Source organism: Pan troglodytes, chromosome 10 (assembly GCF_028858775.2).
Source record: "Pan troglodytes isolate AG18354 chromosome 10, NHGRI_mPanTro3-v2.0_pri, whole genome shotgun sequence".
NCBI classification, from domain to species: Eukaryota; Metazoa; Chordata; class Mammalia; order Primates; family Hominidae; genus Pan; species Pan troglodytes.
In genome coordinates, this window is record NC_072408.2 from 131,703,126 (window position 1) to 131,725,592 (window position 22,467).

Below are 22,467 nucleotides of genomic sequence, written 5' to 3' on the forward strand. Positions count from 1 at the left end.
AAAAAGAAATTAACATAGAATTACCATGTGATGCATCAATCTCATTTCTGGGTATCAAAGAAATGAAACTGGGAACTTGAAGAGGAATCTGGCCACCGCGTTCATTGCAGTGCTGTTCACGATGGCCCAACGGTGGGAGCAACCCGAGTGTCCGCTGATGGGTGGTGGGTAAGAAGCTGGGGCCCATCCACACGGTGGAATAGGATTCAGCCTGGAAAAGGAAGGACTTTCTGACGCATGCTGCGACATGCACGGGCCTTGAGGAAGTTATGCGAGTGAAATAAGCCACAACAGGACAAATACCGTACGATTCCATTTGCATGAGCTCCCTAGAGTAGCCAGATCCACAGAGACAGAAAGGAGAATGGTGGATGCCAGGGGCTGGGGGAAGAGGGAAAGGGGAATTATTGATCAATGCATATGCAGTTTCTATTTTGCAAGATGAGAAAGTGCCAGGAGGGATGGTGGTGATGGTTACACAACAATGTGGATGTCCTTAATGCCACTGAAATGTACACTTAGAAATGGTTAAGATGGTAAAAACAAACAAACTACACAACAAAAGGCTGAGCCAGAGAGAGGGTAGGAGCCTCCCACAAAGTGCAAGTTTGGGGTCAAGAAATCTGTTAGGAGACTTGAGGGGACCTGAGCAATGAGGAGCAGCTGTGATCTGTCTTTGATCGAGAACCAGGGAGGCAGAGATAAGATGTGAGTGGGGCGGGCTCAGGGAGGACAGCAGGTCCACCGGGCCCTCTGGAGTGTTCTCTGCGCCTCCAGACAGGGAAATGAGGGGACTCGGGGCCCCCAAACTGTCCCCAAGCCCACTCCTGGGGACTTTCTAACTTTTCCACCCTGTCCTGAGCCACAGAGAAAAGTGCTGGCGAGTGTGACAGGAGTCCGTGTCAGCTTCCCTGAGCAACACAGACTCAGACCCAGGGTCTGTCCCAGAAAGGAGTCCCCACCACACGGGGAGGAGGGATCGGAGCCGCCCAAGAGGGTTTTCGTTATATTCACACTCTGGGCGACACAGACTGGATTTCTAGGCAAGTTGCTCACCTTCTCAAGGCCCTGGCTGCCCCTCTGAGCCCCAGGTATTCCCTCTGAGCTCCAGCTGCCCTTCTCAGCCCACAGTATCCCCTCTGAGTCTTGGGTGCCCCTCTGAGCCCTGGGCCCCCTCTGCACAGTGGGAATGAGAGGTGTACCAAGGTTGGAACAGTGGATACAGCCCCCAGCCTATTCAAACTCGGGTTGCTATTTCTTATCACTGTGCACCGGTAACTCTAAAAAATGTCAGCGATAAAACAATCCTCCTGAAACAATCTTTTATTGGTCTAAGTCTGAACTGGGAGTTGGCAAACTACAGCCCAAAGGCCAAACCTGACCCCCAGCCTGTTTTTGTAAATAAAGTTTTATTGACCTGACCCCCAGCCTGTTTTTGTAAATAAAGTTTTACTGGAACCCAGACACACCTATTCATATAGTTTATGGCTGTGTCCAGGCTACAATGGCAGAGTTGAGGAATTTTAACAGAGGCCCTGTAGTGCAAAAAGTTAAAATAGTTATTATCTGTTGCTTTACAGAAAGAGTTTGTCAATCCTTGGACTAAACAATTGCTGTGGTTGAGTTTTAATAATACATATGTGAGTTTCAGATTAGTACAACCATATTACTTTCCTTTTAATAAATATTGTATTCCTCATGGAGTTTAGTTCAGAGAACTCCACATGCCCCTGCACACACACAGACACACACATTGACACACACAGACACACAAACACATGCAGAGACACACACAAACACAGACACATTGACACACACAGACACATTAACACACTCAGACAAACACATGCAGAGACACACACAAACACAGACACATTGACACACACAGACACACACATTAACACACTCAAACACATGCAGAGACACACACAAACACAGACACATTGACACACACACACATTAACACACTCAGACACAAACACATGCAGAGACACATACAACACACAGACACACAAACACACACACAGACACATTGACACACACACGGAGACACACACATTGGCACACACAGACACACAAACACATGCAGAGACGCACACAACACACACAGCCACACACACAATATTTTACTGAATTTGAATAAATATCTCTTTTTTTCTTTATTTCTACACAACAGGGATATAAAAATAAATATCAGGCTGGTCGGGGTGGCTCACGCCTGTAATCTCAGCACTTTGGGAGGCTGAAGCAGGAGGATAACTTGAGCTCAGGAGTTCAAGACCAACCCTGGCAACACAGTGAGACCCTATCTCGAAAATAATTTTTTCTAATTTAAAAGAAAGGAGAAGTTGGGGGTGGTTCACGGGTACAAAAAAAATCATTTAAAAGAATGACTAAGACCTACTGTTTGCACAATGGGGTGACTAGAGTCAATCATAACTTAATTGTACATAGTAAAATAACTAAAAAAGTAGAATTGGAGGCTGGGTGCGGTGGCTCACACCTGTAATCCCAGCACTTTGGGAGGCCGAGGCGGGCAGATCACAAGGTCAGGAGTTCGAGACCAGCCTGGCCAACATGGTGAAATCCCGTCTCTACTAAAAATACAAAAATTAGCTAGGCATGGTGGTGGGCGCCTGTTTTCCCAGCTACTCAGGAGGCTGAGGCAGGAGAATCACTTGAATCTGAGCGGCGGAGGTTGCAGTGAGCTGAGATCGTACCATTGCACTCCAGCCTGGGCAACAAGAGCAAAACTCCATCTCAAAAAAAAAAAAGAGTAGAATTGGATTGTTTGTAACACAAAGGATGAATGCTTGAGGGGATGAACACGCCATTCTCCATGACATGATTATTACACTTTGCTTGCCCATATCAAAACATGTATCCCATAAATAGATACACCTACCGTGTACCCACAAAAATTTTAAAAATTAAAAAGATGATCCACTCAGAGGTCAAATACGAGATACATGCTGATGGGGACAAGTAATACCTCAGAGGGTTTTTGTGAGGATGAAATTAAATAAGTGTGATGATAGATACCATTGGTGCCTTTCTGAAATTCATTCTTTCTCACCCCTTCTTTCTTGAAGGCAGAGGGTCTATCTGCTTCCCGGCAGTCACAGATGCTCAAAGAGGGGGACCTCATTTTCCCATCTGGAAGAAATCCTGATTATTCTCAGCCATCTTGGTAATACAGTTCCTCTCACTACGATTGGCTTAGGGGTGGACATGTGAGCACATGCTGGTGAAAAACACGAGAGGGGGTGAGCTGGGGGAATTCTTGCAAAGGTTTCATTGCTGATAAAAATGGGCCAAGGAAGAGATGCTTCCTGCATGTGTCCTGTTGGATGAGATGCCCAGACAGAGGCAGCCACTGTGCCCTGCAGAAAATGCCAGAGCAGAGAGATGCAGAGAACCTGGCTCTTCAGGGATCCCCTTAACATTGAAACTGAGAGCCAACTGGGCGCAGTGGCTCACACAGGTAATCCCAGCGCTTTGGGAGGCCGAGGCGGAAGGATTGCTTGAGGCCAGTAGCTCAAGACCAACCTAGCCAACATAGTAAGACCCTGTCTGTATTTTTAAAATACAAATATAAATAAATAAAATTTAAAAAGAAATTGAGAACGCCAGGCCCCGTGGCTCATGCATGTAATCCCAGCACTTTGGGAGGCCAAGGTGGAAATATTGCTTGAGGCCAGTAGTTCAAGTCCAGTCTGGCCAATATAGTGAGACCCTGTCTCTATTTTAAAAATAAAAAGCCTGGGCACAGTGTCTCACACCTGTAATCTTAGCACTTTGGGAGGCCAAGGCAGGTGGATCACCCAAGGTCAGGAGTTCGAGACCAGTCTAGCCAACATGGCTAAACCCCGTCTCTACTAAAAATACAAAAATTAGCCGGGCATGGTGGCACATACGTGTAATCCCAGTTACTCAGGAGGCTGAGACAGGAGAATCGCTTGAACCTGGGAGGTGGAGGTTGCCATGAGCCAAGATCACGCCATTGCACTGCAGCCTGGGCAACAGAGTGAGACCCCATCTCAAAAAAAAAAAAAAAAATGAAATCGAGAACCCCAAAGCTGCCCTATCTCAGGACTTCCCCTTATATGGAAATAATAAATATCTTTATTGTTAAACCTCTTGGGTGCTTTCTAGGACTTTCAGCCAAAAGCAGTCTCAATGGCTACAGATATAAACCCGGCTGGCAAGTAGCCAGCAGCCACAATCAACAGTTTTATTGACTTTGTCCTTCAGTGAGTATTCACGGAGTGCCCTCAGTGCACCAGGACTGGGCACTGCAGCTCATGAAAAGGGATTTCTTTCCTAGAGGCGCACTCCAGAGGCTGCAGACAGACACCAAAGCAAGTCCAGGAATAAGGCATCAAAACAGCTTCAGATAATGTTCAATACTGGCAAGAAACAAAACCCAGCGGTTTGAGAGAGAGCGAGGGAGGGTGTGGGCTCTCTGGAAAGGTGACATCTAACAGAGAACTGAATGAAGAGCCAACCATGGGAAGACCCAGAGACAGCATTCCAGGCGGAGGGCACGGCACACGCAAAGGCCCTGAGGTAGGAGTGAACGTTGTGCGTCGGAGGAACTGAACCGTGGAATGTGAGAGCATCACAATCGTGGCAGCAGCTTTCAAGAAAGTATGTAAAAGCGAACAAAAGGTCCACAGTCCGAATTTCTCGCCTCCCCTTTTTAAATTTTTAAAATTTTTTTTTTTTGAGACAGGGTCTCTCTGTCGCCCAGGCTGGAGTGCAGTGGCGCAAACTTGGCTCACTGCAGCCTCAAACTCCTGGGCTCAGGCAATCCTCCCACACCAGCCTCCAGAATAGCTGGGACTACAGGCACCTGCCACCATGCCTGGCTAGTTTTTGTATTTTTTTTGTAGAGATGAGGGTCTCACTGTGTTGCCCAGGCTGGTTTCAAATTCCTTGGCTGAAGGGATCCACCTGCCTCGTCCTCCCAAAGTGCTGGGATTACAGGCATGAGCCACTGCGCCCAGCCTTCTCCGCTTTTCTTTGGGCTTTTGCTCCCGGGCCCAGTGTTTAAGGGCTCTGCTATGTTGGAATCGGAGATGAGTTTTTGAGGTTCACTTTCTAACTCAAGCACCACCTGACCTCTCACCGTGCATGGGCCTGAAGAACACAGGCTCTTTTTTTTTTTTTTTTTTTTTTTTTTTTTTGAGACAGAGTCTCACTCTGTCACCAGGCTGGAGCGCAATGGCGCAATCTTGCTCACTGCAACCTCCACCCCCCGGGTTCAAGCGATTCTCCTGCCTCAGCCTCCCAAGTAGCTTGGATTACAGGCGCCCGCCACCATATCTGGCTAACTTCTGTATTATTAGTAGAGACGGGGTTTCACCATGTTGGCCAGGCTGGTCTCAAACACCTGACCTCGTGATCCGCCTACCTCAGCCACCCAAAATGCTGGGATTACAAGCATGAGCCACCATGCCTGGCCGAACATAGGCTTTTAAAATGAAAGCCGAAGTTTCATGCTTCAGCCTAACCAAACAGCTCCATGTACAGCTAGTCCCCATCTGTTTTGCCTGTTTTCCTACTGGACCAACATTTTCCTTCCTGCCCAGAAAACTGCAGCTCTTGCCACTGGCCCCTTGTCTCCAACACCCACCCGCTCTGCCCAGGGCCCACTGAGGCCCAGGGATACCGTCCACAGCATCAGAGAGGCCAGCTGCCATGGAGCCAGGCAGGAGGTGCCTCCCTGAAACCAGCGTGGGTACCAAGAACACCGGAGCTTAGGAGATGCCCTTGCCCTTCAACGCAGAACCGCAAAGCTGTCAGTTTCTTTCCTGAGGGGGAGCTGTTCTTAGGCTGCAGGCCGAGGCGTCTGCCAGGGATGGCTGGAGCCCACGGAGAAGCTGGTTCCAAAAATATTCTTTGGGCTGGGCGCAGTAGCTCACGCCTGTAATCCCAACACTGGGAGGCCGAGGCAGGAGGATTGCTTGAGCTCAGGAGTTCAAGACCAGCTTGGGCCACTTGGCGAAACCCCATCTCTACAAAATACAAAAATTAGCTAGGTGTGGTGGCAAACGCATCTGTAGTCCCAGCTACTCCAGAGGCTGACTCAGGAGGATCGCTTGAGCCCCGGAGGTTAAGGCTGCAATGAGTCATGATCACGCCACTGCAGCCCAGCCTGGGTAGCAGAGTGAAACTCTGTCTCAAAAAAAAAAAAAAAAAAAAAAAAGGTGGAGGGGGCCAGGCGTGGTGGTTCATGCCTGTAATCCTAGCACTTTGGGAGGCCGAGGCAGGTGGATCACTTGAGGTCAGGAGTTCGAGACCAGCCTGGACAACATGGTGAAACCCATCTCTAATTAAAATACAAAAATTAGCCAGGCATGGTGGTGGGCACCTGTAATCCCAGCTACTTCGGAGGCTGAGGCAGGAGAATCACTTGAACCCAGTGAGCCAAGATCACACCACTGCACTCCAGCCTGGGAGACAGAGCAAGACTCAGCCTCAAAAAAAAAAAAAAAAAAAGACAAAACAAAAACAAAAACAAAAATATCCTTTGGAAAACAATGGGCAGAAATACCTTTCTGGGCACATCTGGTGGTAGCTGAGGCTCCTGTTTGGGCAGGGATGGGCAGTGCCAAGGAGGACCACTGGATACACACTCACAGGGTCATTTGTCAAACTTCTTTTCAGAGCAAGGTTTGCTCTGTCACCCAGGCTGGAGCGCAGTGGGGTGATCACAGCTCACTGCAGCCTCAAACTCCTGGGCTCAGGTGATCCTCCCTAGTAGCTGAGACAACAGGCACCCGCCACCACACCCAGCTCTGTCAGACTGTGCCGACTGAGCACTTCCTATGGGCAAGGGGGCACGTTAATCACCTTCTCATAAAGATCACACACCAGTGGGACAAAGAGATTCTTCTCACACCAATGAGTCTGCCGTGACACCTGAGAAAAACGCTTTCAGGGAGAGGAATCCACCTCGGTGAGGGCGCATTCCAGGGGCACAGAGTGGACCTTTTTCAAAGCGAGTGGGATTGTGTTACTTCCTGCTTGAACTCTGTTGGTTTCCTGTTGCATAAACTCCAGGTCCTCCCCAGGCCGCCCTCCTCTGCCTCCCTCTCCGCTCTCTGGGATGCAGCCACCCTGGCTTCCCTCAGGTTCTTCTTATGGGATCAGCCTGTGCCCACCGCAGGACCTCAGCACAGGCTCTGAGCCCCGCTTCAAATGCTCCTCTTGTTTAAAAGGGCTCCACGGAGGCTTTTTTGAGGGGCAGCTCCAACATCACCTCCTCAAAGAGGCCTTCCTCAACCAGCCCATCTAAAGTAACCCTCTTCTCTGGCACAGGGCTCGCACCTGTAATCCCAGCACTTTAGGAGGCTGAGGTGGGCCGATCACTTAAGTTCAGGAGTTCGAGACCCTCCTGGCCAATATGGTGAAACCCCATCTCTCCTAAAAATACAAAAATTAGCCAGGTGCGGTGTGCACCTGTAATCCCAGCTACTCGGGAGGCTGAGGCAAGAGAATCACCTGAACACGGGAGGCAGAGGTTGCAGTGAGCCGAGGTTGCACCACTGCACTCCAGCCTGGGCGACAGAGTGGGACTCTGTCTCAAAAAAAAAAAGAAAAAAAATTAACTGGGCGTGATAGGTGTGTCTGTAGTTCCAGCTGCTCCGGAGGCTGAGGCGGGAGGATTGCTTGAGCCTGGGAGTTCAAGGCTGCAGTGAACCATGATTGTACCACTGCACTCCAGTCTGGCCAACAGAGTGATACCCTGTCTCTAATTAATTAATGCTCTTTATGTCGTCGTCCTGTTTTATTTTCATCACACCCTGACATCATCTGTCCTGATTTTTCACCACTTGTTTCCTCCATGTTTCTGTAGAGAAACACCACGAGGGCAAAAACCTTACCTGGCCTCACAGCTGAATCCCCAGCACCAGCACAGGGCCCGGTGCATACAAGGGGCATGATGGTTTGTGGAATGAATGAATGAATGCATGAATGAGGGACCTAACCCCATTGGAGGAAGTCAGGAAAGGCTTGCTGAAGAAGTGGTATCTGAAGTGGCATTGACGGGTGAGAAGGAGTTGGGCTGTGCACCCCGACTTTGGCCAATGATTAGAACTCCCTGGGGGCCAGCGCTTGTACCCCGCCCTCAGCGGTTTCCCAGGGTCTGGGTCAGGCACAGGGGTTGGTGTGTGTTGAAACTCCCTGTGTGATTCTCATATGCACACTAGGCTGAGAACCGTTCATCGTGGGCCTTTGTTCTCCTCCAGGTGTTCTCCAGAGCAGCAGCAGCACCAGGCCACCTGGAAATGTGATAGAAATGCAGGTTCTCAGGCTGGGTGTGGTGGCTCACACCTGTAATCCCAGCACTTTGGGAGGCCAAGGCTGGAAGATAACTTGAGCCCAGGAGTTTGAGGTCAGCCTGGACAACATAGTGAGATCCCATCTTTGCAAAAAAAATTTTTTTTAATTAGCCAGGCACGGTGGCAAGTGCCTCTAGCCCCAGCTACTCAGGTAACTGGGTAGAATTGTGTCCCTCCAAAAAATGATATGTCCAAGTCCTAGGCCCCTGGTCCCTGTGATTGCAGCCTTATTTGGAAATAGGGTCTTTGCAGATGCAATTAAATCAAGAGGAGGGCCTGCAGGATTCGGGCGGGGCCTAATCCAATAGGACAGGGGTCCTTATAAGAAGAGGGACATCGGGCCGGTGGGGGGATCTCTTGAGCCTGGGAGGTGGAGGCTGCAGTGAGCCATGTTCACACCACTGCACTCCAGGCTGAGCAACAAAGCAAGAGCCTGTCTAAGAAAGAAAGAGGAAGGAAGGAAGGCAGATTCTGAGTCAAAGAAAGGAAAATTGATTCTGAGTGAAAGGAAGGGAGGGAGGGAGGAAGGAGGAAGGAAGGAAAGAAAGGAAGGAAGGAAGGAAAAGAAAGAAAGAAAGAGGGAAAGAAAAGGAAGGAAGGAAGGAAGCAAGGAAGGAAGGAAAGAAGGAAAGCAGATTCTGAGTTCTCACCCCAGACCTGTGACTCAGACACTGGGGAGTAAGGCCCAGGAATCTGCATTTTCACAAACCCTCCAGGGGCTTCTGACTCACTCTGGAGTGATGGGTGAAGTGGAATCTTCCAGAAGGACAAATGCTTTCAGCCATGTCTGGTGTCAGAGGCAGGAGCTCCCACACTTATGTGCTGCCTGGCTCCTCACCAAGACAGGTGCTAGACTATCTCTGAGACTATCTTTTCCCTTGAGGCAGCTGAGAGCTGGAGCAGCTTCAGATGCCTCCAGATCCTGGGCCCTTGAACTTCAACTCGAACTTGGCTCTAAAGTGTCGCCCTCAGCAAGAGTCAATGCAATTGGGCCCTGGCTCCGTGAGTGGGTGGACAGGGGCCTTGCTCGCTCCTTCTTCCCCAGCCCTGCCCCATGGGGGAGAGAGAGAGGTCGTCAGGTGAGACGGAGTTTGTTTCAGCAATGTGTTTATGAGTCCCAAGAACTTAGGATAAAGTTTCTGAAATACTAGCCTGAGGATGTCCCTCTTTGAGAAAAAGGGAAAAAGGACACCGCGGTTACCCCAGCTTTGTTATTCATGTAACAACAGCAGGGCATTTGAGTTCCTTCTCTTTTCATCCTACTTCCACTCCCACATCTAATCACTAACATTTCTCTTGTTTTGCTGTTTGTTGCTTCCTTTCATTCTCCCCATCTGAGGTGGGTAGAATTGTGTCCCTCCAAAAAATGATATGTCCAAGTCCTAGGCCCCTGGTCCCTGTGATTGCAGCCCTATTGGGAAATAGGGTCTTTGCAGATGCAAATGCAATTAAATCAAGAGGAGGGCCTGCGGGATTCTGGCGGGCCCTAATCCAATAGGACAGGGGTCCTTATGAGAAGAGGGACATCCGGCCGGGCGCGGTAGCTCACGCCTATAATCCCAGCACTTTGAGAGGCCGAGGTGGGCGGATCACCTGAGGTCAGGAGTTCGAGACCAGCCTGCCCAACGTGGTGAAACCCCGTCTCTACTAAAAATACAACAAATTAGCTGGGCGTGGTGGCGGGCGCCTGTAATCCCAGCTGCTCAGGAGGCTGAGGCAGGAGAATCATTAGAACCCGGGAGGCAGAGGTTGCAGTGAGCCAAGATCGTGCCACTGCACTCCAGCCTGGGCAACAAGAGCGAAACTGCACCTCAAAAAAAAAAAAAACAAAAAAGAAGGAGAAGGACATCTTGTCACAGAGGCACATACAAAATGTCATGTGCCATTGAGGCAGAGATTGCAGTGCTGTATCTGCAAGCCAAGAAATGCCGAGGGCTGCTGGCAGCCACCAGAGGTCGAAGGAGGCAAAGAAGGCTTCTCCCCACCCCAGGCTTCAGAGGGCTCTGCTGATGCCTTCGTTTCTGATTTCTGCCCTCCAGAAAGGTAAGAAATGCATTTTTGTTGTTCTGAGCCACCCAGTTGGTGGCACGTTGTCCCACAGGCCCAAGGGACTTACATACCCTCTCCACCCTCTTCCTTTAGCCCAGCGAGCATTCTTGCGCTTGAGCAAACAGCAGAACCACCTGGAGGTTTAGTGAAACCCAGATGGCTGGCCCCGCCCCTGGAGTGCCTGATTCAGTAGGTCTGGGTGGGCCTGATAACTGCATTTTCAGCAAGTTTCCTGAACACGCTGGTGCTGCTTGTCTGGGGACCACACTTTGAGAACTGCTGATCCAGATCACACCATCTCCTGCCTGGATGACAGCTCCAATCCCCTAACTGGCCGGAACCCTCTCCCCTCCTCCCTTCCCCCTCCACCGGCAGGCAGGCTGAGCTTCCTAAAACACCTAGGAAATTGTCATTCCCCAGTGTAGAATCTCCAGGGGCCTCTCACGGTCTGCAGGACAAAGTCCAAACACCTTCGCAGGCCACTGCAATTGCCTGGTCTCAGCTGAGGTGCTCAACACAGACTCCCCACCCACCCCCAGGCACAGGAAGGAAGGGAGAAAGAGATGCTTTCAAGAATTGTTTTTGTTTTATCAAATAATTGTGAATAGACATAGTGTTAGTTTGCTAGGGTTGCCATGCAAAGCACCACAAACCGGGCCACTTAAAGCAACAGAAAGCTGAGCGCAGTGGCTCATACCTGCAATCCCAGGTCTTGGGGAGGCCGAGGCAGAAGGATCACTTGAGTCCAGGAGTTCGAGAGCAGCCTGGGCAACATGGCGAAACCTTGTCTCTACAAAAAAATACAAAAATTACCTGGGTGTGGTGGTGCCTGGCTGTACTCCCAGCTACTTGGGAGGCTGAGGTGGGAGGATTACCTGAACCCAGGGAAGTTGAGGCTGCAGTGAGCTGAGATTGTGCCAGTGCATTCCAGCCTGGGTGACAGAGTGAGACCCTATCTCAAAAAAATACAAATATATGAATAAACAGAAAGTTTACTCTCTGGAAGTTCTGGAGGCTGGAAGTCTGAGATGGGGATGTCTGCAGGGCCACACTCCCTCTGAAGGCTCCGAGGCTCCTTCCTCACCTCTTCCAGCTTCCAAGGGGCTGGCTGGCAATCCTTGGAGCTCCTTGGCTTGCAGATGCCTCTGCAGTCATGGGGCCATCATGACACCATCTTTCCCTGTACATCTGTGTTGACAAGATGGCTCTGCTCTTACAAGGACACCAGTACTGTTGGATTAGGGGCCCAACCTACTCCAGCAGGATGTCACCTTAACTCATCTGCAATGACCCTACTTCCAAATGAAGTCACATTCTGAGGCATCAGAGGATGGGGCTTCAGCATATCTTTTTGGGGAACACAATTCAACCCACGACAGATTTTATTTTTCTTTTGAGACAGGGTCTGGCTCTGTCACCCAGGCTGGAGTGCGGTGGCACAATCGCAGCTGACTGCAGCCTTGACCTCCTGGGCTCCAGCAATCCTCCCGCCTCAGCCTCCCGAGTAGCTGGGACCACAGGGATGCACACGGTGCCCAGCATTTTTTTTTTTTTTTTTTTTGAGATGGAGTCTTGCTCTGTCGCCCAGGCTGGAGTGCAATGGCGCGATCTCAGCTCACTGCAACCTCTGCCTCCTGGGTTCAAGTGATTCTGCTGTCTCGGCCTCCTGAGTAGCTGGGATTACAGGTACACACCACTACACCCAGCTAATTTTTGGTATTTTTAGTAGAGATGGGGTTTCACCATGTTGGCCAGGCTGGTCTCAAACTCCCCACCTCAGGTGATCCACCCGCCTCGGCCTCCCAAAGTGCTGGGATTATAGGCGTGAGCCACCGTGCCTGGCCTATTTTTTTTATTATTACTTGTAGAGACAGGGTCTCCCTATGTTGCCCAGGCTGGTCTCCAACTCCTGGGCTCAAGTCATCCTCCCACCTCAGCCTCCCAAAGTGCAGGGATTATAGGTATGTGCCACTGCACCCGGCCCCATGGCAGATATTGATCATAATAATAGCTGATATTCATTAAGACTGAACTTCATGCACGGCAGTGTTCTAACTGTTTTACATTTTAGCTCATTGAATCCCACATTCACCTCTGGAGTCAAAACCAATATTATGTCTACTTTTCAGATGAGGAAACTGAGGCATAGAGAAATAAAGTAACTTGTTCAAGGTCACACAGGGACACAGCGGGGGAGTAACCAGGCCCGAATTTGAACCTGAGTTGTCAGATGCTGGAGTCTGAGCTTCACAAAATCCAAGTGAAACAGAAAGAACAGAAAGGTCTATTAGATGAAAACAAGGCCCTCCCTCACCCCCGACACCTGTACTCCTCTTGCAAAGTTTGGAAAACATTTGGTAATTAATGTTCTGCAAAAGCAAAGAGTAGAGAGTACAAGATCATCAAAGCACTGTCAGACCGTCAGACTGGCTTTTACCCACCTCACTGCGCAGTGGGAGGGTTATTTTGAATTCCAGCGGAGCAGCGGGGGCCCTTCCTTATCTTCGGGGGATAAGCTCCAGGATCCCTAGCGGATGCCTGAGACCTGAGATAGCACTGAACCCGGTATAGACTGTTTTTCCCCATGATAAAATTTAATTTATAATTCAGGCACAGTCCGAGATTAACAACAATAACTAATAATAAAATAGGCCATGCGCAGTAGCTCACGCCTGTAATCCCAACACTTTGGGAGGCCAAGGCAGGCAGATCACTTGAGGCCAGGAGTTCAAGATCAGCCTGGCCAACATAGCAAAACCCTGTCTCTACTAAAAATACAAAAATTAGCTGGGTTTAGTGACACATGTACTCGGGAATAGCTTGAACCCAGGAGGCAGAGATTACAGTGAGCTGAGATCATGCCACTGCACTCCAGCCTGGGCAACAGAGCGAGACTCTGTCTCAAAATAAATAAATAAATAAAACCAAGTAAAAAATTGAAATAAATATATATATAGTATGTGTGTGTGTGTATATATATATATATATAATTTTTTTTAGAGATGGGGCCTCGCTCTGCCACCCAGGCTGGAGTGCAATGGTGCAATCATAGCTCACTGCAGCCTCTACATCCTGGGCTCAAGCGATCCTCTCACTTCAGCCTTCGGAGTAGCTAGGACGGGACTACAGGTGCATGCCACCATGCCTGGCTGATTTTTTTTTTTTTTTAAGACAGAGTCTCGCTCTGTCACCCAGGCTAGAGTGCAGTGGAGCGATCTCTGTTCACTGCAACCTCCGCCTCCTGGGTTCAAGCAATCCTTGTGCCTCAATCTCCCAAGTAGCTGGGATTACAGGTGCCTGCTACCACACCGGCTAATATTTCTTTGTATTCTTAGAGACAGGGTTTCACCATGTTGGCCAGGCTGGTCTCAAACTCCTGGCCTCAAGTGATCTACCTACCTTGGCCTCCCAAAGCGCTGAGATTACAGGTGTGAGCTATCATGCCTGCTCTGAGTTTTAAAAATTTTTTGTTGAGATGGGATTTTGCTGTGTTTACCAGGCTGGCCTTGAATTCCTGGCCTGAAGCAATCCTCCCACCTCAGCCTGCCAAAGTGCTGGGATTACTGGCAGGAGCCACAATGCCTGGCCCCCTCGTTATTTTTTATTTCTAGAATTTTCCTGGCAATTTTCCTTCATTCACATCCTTTGATGAACTTTGGCACCATTTTCTCAAATCTCCCAAAAGTTTGTGTTAGTATTTTAATTGGGATTGTATGGATTTCTAGTTAAATTTAGCAAGCTCTTGGCATCTTTCCAAAGCTGATTCTTCCTCTCAAAGAACAAAGATTGTCTTCCCATGAATGCAAGTCTCTTTTTATATTACAACAATAGTAGAATTTTTTTAAAGCTTTTTATGTTTGTATCCTCCACCTTTCTTGGGAAGTTTGCTGTTCAATATTTCATCATTACAGTTGCTATTGTAAACAAGACCTTTTCTTTCATTAGAAGTAAAGTGGCTGGGCGTGCTGGCTCACGCCTGTAATCCTAGCATTTTGGGAGGCCGAGGTGAGCAGATCACGAGGTCAAGAGATCGAGACCATCCTGGCCAACGTGGTGAAACCCCATCTCCACTAAAAATACAAAAATTAGCTGGGTGTGTTGGTGCACACCTGTAATCCCAGCTACTTGGAGGCTGAGACAGGAGAATCACTTGAACTCGGGAGGCAGAGGTTGCGGTGAGCCGAGATTGTGCCTCTGCACTGCAGTCTGGGCAACAGAGCAAGATTCAGTCCCAAAAAAAAAAAAAAAAAAAGGTAAAAATCAAAGTTGTATAAAAAGGGCCAGGCACGGTGGCTCACGCCTGTAATCCCAGCACTTTGGGAGGCCGAGGCGAGTGGATCACGAGGTCAAGAGATCAAGGTTGTAGTGAGTCGACATCGCACTCCACTCCAAGCACCAATGCACTCCAGCCTGGCGACACAGCGAGATTCCGTCTCAAATAAATAAATAAATAAAGTTAGATTTATAAAGTCGGGTCCAAAGATTGATTCCACAGATTTGGGATGAGCCCCTGAGAAAGCTGCATTTTCAACTAATCCATGCCCCAGCCAATCCTAAGGCAAGCTAATGTCCAAGAACCATTCTCACTGCCTACTACTGTCTGGCAGGGGCTGGGATATCATGGGAGACAAAAAGGCACAGTTCCTATTCTCAAAGAATTTCTATTTCAGTGCAAACCACTGTTTAAAAAAGTAAAAATCGGCCGGGCATGGTGGCTCATGCCTGTAATCCCAGCACTTCAAGAGGCCAAGGCGGGCAAATCACCTGAGGTCAAGAGTTTGAGACCAGCCTGGCCAACATGGCGAAACCCTGTCTCTACTAAAAATACAAAAATTAGCTGGGCATGGTGGCGGGCACCTGTAGTCCCAGCTACTTGGGAGGTTGAGACAGGAGAATCACTTGAACCTGGGAGGTGGAGGTTGCAGTGAGCTGAGATCACACCACTACACTCCAGCCTGGGTGACAGAGCAAGACTCTGTCTCAAAAAAAAAAAAACAAAGTTGTATAAAAAGGTGAAAGCCACCTGTGTTAGGGTATACGTTAAGCTGCTAAGAGACCTCAAAATACAGTGACTCTAACAAATTAGAAACGTATTCCTCTCTCCCTTAACATCGCAGAGGTGGCTGCTAGTCCAAGAAGGCAGGAGGTTCGGCTCCACGTGGTCACCCAGGGACCCAGGGACCCCACCTCCTGCTGCTCCACCATCCCCAGGGACAGAGCTGGCTTCTCGAACCCTGTCCACGTTCCAGCTCAAAGGGAGTGGGAAATAGAGGTGGACAACCAGCTTCCCTTCTAACCATCTGGCCTGGAAGTGTTCCCGTCACATCATCCACCTGTATCTTATAGGCCAGAACATAGTCTCGAGGTCACACCTAGCTTCAGTGGAAGCTGGAAAACATCACCTCTGGCTGGGTGACATATGCCCATCTGGAATTTTAGGGACTCTAAAACTAAAAAGAAAAGAGGAATGTGGGCCGGGCATCACGCCTGTAATCCCAGCACTTTGGGAGGCCGAGGCGGGTGGATCACAAGGTCAGGAGTTCGAGACGAGCCTGGCCAAGATGGTGAAACCCCATCTCTACTAAAAATACAAAAATTAGCTGGGCATGGTGGCAGGCGCCTGTAATCCCAGCTACTCGGGAGGCTGAGGCAGAGAATTGCTTGAACCCGGGAGGCGGAGGTTGCAGTGAGCCGAGATTGCGCCGCTGCACTCTAGCCTGGTCTATAGAGCGAGACTCTGTCTCAAAAAGAAAAAAGAAAAGAAAAGAGGAATATGGTAATTGGGGAGCAATTAAAAAATCTCCCCCACACTGTCCCACCTTCAGCCTCACCCTCATCAATAACTGGCACACTGTAGACACAAATTGCAGATGGAAAAATTTTATGATGGGCAGCAGTTCTGGATTCTTCCTGTGGTCTCCTTTCTATGTTCTTTGGAATTTCTGAAAAATAAAGAACTGAAATTAGAGTTTTTCCCAGCATCGAGCTGACAAGAGGAACTGCATTCTTATTAAGTGGAACAAAACAAGAACTCTTGTATTCCCACAGAACAGATGTTGATGCTGTTCAGAGAAAATGGCTTTCTCCTTTAAAAAATAACCTCTTTGGGGCCAGGTTATGGTGGTGCATGCCTGTAATCCCAGCATTTTGGGAGGTCGAGGCGGGAGGATCACTTGAGCCCAGGAGTTTGAGACCAGCCTGGGCAACACAGTGAGACCCCTTCTCTACAAAAAATACAAAATACAAAAATAAGCCGGGTGTGGTGATGCATGCCTGTAGTCCCAGCTACTCAGGAGGCTGAGGTGGGAGGATCACTTGAGCCCAGGAGGTAGAGGTTGCAGCGAGCTATGATCACACCACTGCAATCCAGCCTGGGCGACAGAGCAAGACCCTCTATCAAAAGAATAACAACAACAAAAAGAAATAACCTCTCAAATCAAGACAAAGCCGGCCGCAGTGGCTCACACCTGTAATCCCAGCACTTTGGGAGGCTGAGGCAGGCGGATCACCTGAGGTCAGGAGTTCAAGACCAGCCTGACCAATATGGAGAAACCCCACCTCCACTAAAAATACAAAATTAGCCAGGCGTGGTGGTGCATGCCTGTAATCCCAGCTACCTGGGAGGCTGAGGCTGGAGAATCACTTGAAGCCGGTAGGCAGAGGTTGCAGTGAGCCAAGATCACGCCATCGCACTCCAGCCTGGGCAACAAAGAGCGAAACTCCATCTCAAAAAAAAAAAAAAAAATTTCAAGACAGAGCCTTCATAAACCTTCATGAAAGGAGGCCAAGAAGCGTGGCTGGGCTCTTTCCTGGCATGCAGGCTGTGATCCTCCCAGCAGTCTTTAGGAATTATCCACTCCAACTCCCTTGTCTAACCAATGGGGATACTGAGGCTCCAAGAGACCACTCATAGCCAAGGTTCATTTTGCATAAAAACAAACTGCACAATTGTCTATGGAAATGTTACATTAGAAAACTCAAAGAAAATCTCTGGAAAGCTATACAAGAAACTGATAATAGAGGTTGCCTCTGGGGAGGGCAGTCAAGGCAGGGCAAGACTTACTTTTTGCCAAAACCCCTTTTATATACAGTGATGGCTTTCTTTTCTCTCTCTGTCTCTCTGTCTCTCTCTCTCTCCCTTTTTTTTTTTTTTTTTTTTTTTGAGACGGAGTCTTGCTCTGTCACCCAGGCTGGAGTGCAGTGGCGCGATCTCGGCTCACTGCAAGCTCCGCCTCCCGGGTTCAAGCAATTCTCCTGCCTCAGCCTCCCAAGTAGCTGGAACTACAGGCGCCTGCCACCACGCCTGGCTAATTTTTTGTGTTTTTAGTACAGACAGAGTTTCACCGTGTTAGCCAGGATGGTCTCAATCTCCTGACCTCGTGTTCTGCTCTCTCCCTCTTTTTTTATTTTTATTTTTATTTTATTTTTATTTTTTGAAATGGAGTCTTGCTCTGTTGCCTGGGCTGGAGTGCAGTGGCACGATCTCAGCTCACTGCAACCTCTGCCTCCCAGGTTCAAGCAATTCTCCTGCCTCAGCCTCCTGAGTAGCTGAGACTACAGGCGTATGCCACCACGCCCAGCCAATTTTTTGTATTTTTAGTAGGGACGGGGGTTTCACTATGTTGGCCAGGCTGGTCTCCAACTCCTGACCTTGTGATCCACCCGCCTTAGCCTCCCAAAATGCTGAGATTACAGGCGTAAGCCACCGTGCCCGGCCCTCTCTCCCTCTCTTGAGATAGGGTCTGGCTCTGTCACACAGGCTGGAGTGCAGTGGTGTGATCTTGGGTGTCAATGCAACTTCTGCCTCCCGGGTTCAAGAGATCCTCCCACCTCAGCCTCCCAGGTAGCTGGAACCACAGGTGTTCGCTACCACACCCGGCTTATTTTTTAAAAATTTTTTATAGAGACAGGGTCTTGCCATGTTGCCCAGGCTAGATTCAAACTCCTGGACTCAAGTGATCCTCCTGCTTCAGCCTCCCCAAGTATTGGGATTACAGGCATTAGCCACCGCACCTGGTCAGGGATGGTTTTAAAGCATTTATGAATTCTGTAATCCCAGCACTTTGGGAAACTGAGGTGGGTGGATCACTGAGGTCAGGAGTTCTAGACCAGCCTGGCCAACATGGCGAAACCCTGTCTCTACCAAAACTACAAAAAATCAGCCGGGGGTGGTGGCACACACCTGTAGTCTCAGCTACTTGGGAGGCTGAGGCAGGAGAATTGCTTGAACCTCGGAGGTGGAGGCTGCAGTGAACCAAGATCACACCACTGCCCTCCAGCCTGGGCAACAGAGCAAGACTCCGTTTCAAAAAAAAAAAAAAAAAACAGTTGTGAATTCTTTAAGATTTCTCCATAAAAAGGCAGAGCCTACTATGCATCAAAGGACACAATCAACAGAGTTCCTTCCACACAATGGGAGAAATTATTTGCAAATCATGTATCTAACAAAGGATGAATATGCTAAAACTCACCAACAAATAACCCAATTTTTAAAATGGGCAAAAAGTTTATTGTGATGGCTCATGCCTACAATCCCAGCACTTTGGGAGGCCAAGGTAGACATAGCACTTGATATGAGTTCAAGACCAGACTGGGCAACATAGCAAGAATCCATCTTTCCAAAAAATGAAAAAATTAGCCAGATGTGGTGGTGAGTGCTATAGTCCCAGCTACAGGCTGAGGCAGGAAGATCGCTTGAGCCCAGGAGACTGAAGCTGCAATGAGCCATGAGCACACCACTGCACCCCAGCCTAGATGACAAAGCAAGGCCCTGTCTCAAAAAAAAAAAAAAAAAGTGTCAGGGGCAGGTTGGTGGCTCACACCTCTAATCCCAGCACTTTGGGAGGTTGAGGTGGGAGGAGCGCTTGAGCTCAGGAGTTCAAGACCAGCCTGGCCAACGTAGTGAAAGCCCCATCTCTATAAAAATACAAAGAAAATTAGCTGGGTGTGGTGGCGTGTGCCTGTGGTCCCAGCTACCCAGGAGGCTGAGGTGGAAGTTGCAGTGAGCCAATATCACACCACTGCACTCTAGCCTGGGCAACAGAGCGAGACCTTGACTCACAAAAAAAAAAAAAAAGAAAGAAAAGAAAAAGAAAAAGCAGGAAGGGGCAAAAGACTTGAACAGTCATTTCTACAAAGATGATATACAAATGGCCAATAAGCAAATGAAAAGATGAACGTCACTCATAACCAGAAAAATGCAAATTGAAACCACAGTGAGATATCACCTCACACCCATCCAGAGGGCTGCTTCCAAAAAAAAAAAAAAGCAGGCCAAGTGCAGTGGTTCATGCCTGTAATCCCAGCACTTTGGGAGGCTAAGGTGGGAGGATCACTTGAGGCCAAGAGTTTGAGACCAGCCTGGGCAACATGGCAAGATGCCCTCTGTACCAAAAAAATATAAAAATTAGCCAGGCATGGTGGTATGCACCAGTAGTCCCAGCTACTCGTGAGGCTGAGGCAGGAGGTTCACTTGAACCCAGGAGGTTGAAGCTGCGGTGAACCGAGATGCCATCACTGCACTCCAGCCTGTGCAACAGAGCAAGACCCTGTCTCAAGAAAATAAAAAAAAACCCATAAAATTAAATTACATTAAAAAGTGGCCAAGTGCAATGGCTCACACCTATAATCCTAGCACTTTGGGAAGCCAAGGTGGGAGAATCACTTGAGCCCAGGAGTTTGACACCAGCTTGGCCAACATGGTGAAACCCATCTCTACTAAAAAGACAAAAGTTAGCTGGGCGTGGTGGTGGGCACCTGTAATCCCAGCTACTCGGAGGGCTGAGGCAGGAGAATCACTTGAACCTGGGAGGCAGAGGCTGCAGTGAGCCCAGATCATGCCACTGCACTCCAGCCTGGGCAACAGAGCAAGACTCCATCTCAAAAACAAAAAAATTAATTAAAAAGTGGCATTTACTACACTCACGGTGTTGTATAACCACCACCTCTACCTAGTTCCAGACATTTTTATCACCCCAAAATAAAACCCTGTACCCATTAAATACTCCCTCCTCACTCCCCCTCCTCCAGCCTCTGGCAGCCACTCATCTGCTTTCTGTCTCTGTGCATCTGCCTGTTATGGATATTTCCCATAAAAGGAGTCATACAATATGTGGCCTTTTTGTCTCTTGTATTTAAAAAAATCAACTATTGTTGACATTTGAAAATTTGTTTATGTTCCTACCTAAATACCATTCCTATTACTCCATCTTGAGAACTAATTAAGAATTGTTTGAAGTTAGGAAGGATCCTTTGGGAAGATAAGACTCAAAACTGTAACAGAAACAGCTCACCAAGATAGCAAAAAAATTATTATCCATTCATTATTTAGTCTACACGTATTTATTGAGCACCTACTATTGTCAAGCCCTGTTCTGGGCACCGGGATACAGCAGTGAGACAGACGAGGCCCCTGCTGATGGAGAATGCTGGAGACTTAAGTAAATACCAGGGAGCCAAAAGTGCTAAGTAAAGAAGTAAAACAGATGGGATCAGGCAGGACCGGATGGCAACCTTAGGTTGGGAGGTCAGGGAAGGCCTCTCTGAGTTAAACTAACCTGGAAATGACAAATTAGGCCTGCCACTCAAAGCTGGGAAAAGATTTGCAGGCAGAGGGAACAGTACGTGAAAATGTCAACAGCCCAGGAGACTGAGGCTGCACATCCTTTAACTGGTGGTCAAGGGAAGGGGAGAGAGGGAATGGTGCCCTCAGGGAGGGCAGCAGTGTTTTCTGTAGCCACGACGCCAACAGCAGAGGGAAGCGACCTCTCCCTTGCTGTGGGTAAGGCTGGGAATTGGCAACATGTTTCTGAAGGACAGATTGGCAACAGAGTCAGAAAGTTTTAAAATTTGCAGACTGCTGGGTGTGGTGGCTCACGCCTGTAATCCCAACACTTTGGGAGGCTGATGTGTGGGTGAATTGCTTGAGTCCAGGAGTTTGAAACCAGCCTGGGCAACATGGTGAGACCCTCATCTCTACAAAATATTTAAAAATTAGCCAGGTGTGATGGTGTGTGCTTGTGGTCCCAGCCACTGGGGAGGCTGAGGCTGGAGAGTCACTTGAGCCCAGGGAGGCTGAGGCTGCAGTGAGCCGAGATGACGCCACTGCACTCCAGCCTGGGCGACAGAGTGAGACTCCGTCCCCCCCCCCAAAAAAAGAAAGGAGCGGCTTAGACTCTGCCTGCGGTGGGGCCTGGGTTGGTCAAGGAGCTTTCTGTTAGCTGCTGTAACAAATCATGAACATAGTGACTTAAAACAACACAAATTGATTATCTTCTCATTAACTTTCGTTTCTGGAGGTCAGAAGTCCAAAACGGTTTCACCTGGCTAAAGTCAAGGAGTCTGCAGGGCTGCATCCCTTCTGGAAGCTCTAGGGGACAATCCGTTTCCTCACCTTTCTCAGCTTCTAGAGGTCGCCTGCACTCCTTGGCTCACGGCCCCCTCCTCCACCCGCAAAGCTCATCACTCCAGCCGCTGCCCCTGTGTCCACGTCACCTTCTTCCCCAAGACTGACTCCTGTGTCCCTCTCATAAGGACCCTTGTGGTTACATCAACCCACCAGATAAGCCCCAGATCATCTCCCCATCTCGGCACTTTTAATTTAATTCCAAAGTAACACAGTCACAGGTCCCAGAAAATTAGGATGCAGACATCTTTGGAGGAGCCATTGTTCAGCCTACCACAGAGGGCCTCTTTGATGGGTAAAATCTGAATCGAAACCAAATGATTGAGAAAAAGTCACCCATGAGAGCAGAGCATTCTGGGTAGCGGTGGGCAGCAAGTGCAAAGGGCCTGTGGCAGGAGCTGGTTCGGCAGTTGGAGCACAGACCGTGAGACAGAGAGTGGCACCAGGGATGGGCCCGGGGCAGCTAGACCTTGTGGTCTGCAATGAGGTATCATCCTTCCTTCTGCTCAGGCTGTGATGAGTATGATGAAAAACAAACTCAGGTTCATGTAGAAGACAGAGACGGTGTGGGACGAACAACAGATAGGACAATCTTGGAGTCTCTCCAAGGAACTGACTTTGACCTCAGACCTGAGTGGTCAGGGGGGCAAGGATCGGGAGGCC

At 48.9% G+C, this 22,467-nt stretch overlaps 1 long non-coding RNA gene across 3 annotated transcripts in view; it reads right to left on the reverse strand.

Moving 5' to 3' along the window:
* Nucleotides 1-22,467, reverse strand: part of LOC104001729 (uncharacterized) — a 42,098-nt gene that overhangs the window by 9,284 nt on the left and 10,347 nt on the right. The window contains exons 4-7 of one of the 3 annotated variants that reach the window (XR_010147865.1): nucleotides 16,232-16,342; nucleotides 11,276-11,352; nucleotides 11,098-11,190; nucleotides 25-211 (exon numbers count right to left, since the gene is read on the reverse strand). This is a non-coding gene — a long non-coding RNA (uncharacterized LOC104001729). Of the gene's footprint in view, nucleotides 1-24; nucleotides 212-11,097; nucleotides 11,191-11,275; nucleotides 11,353-16,231; nucleotides 16,345-22,467 lie in introns of those variants that run through there. The other 2 variants (XR_010147867.1, XR_010147866.1) reach the window with 2 other exon arrangements.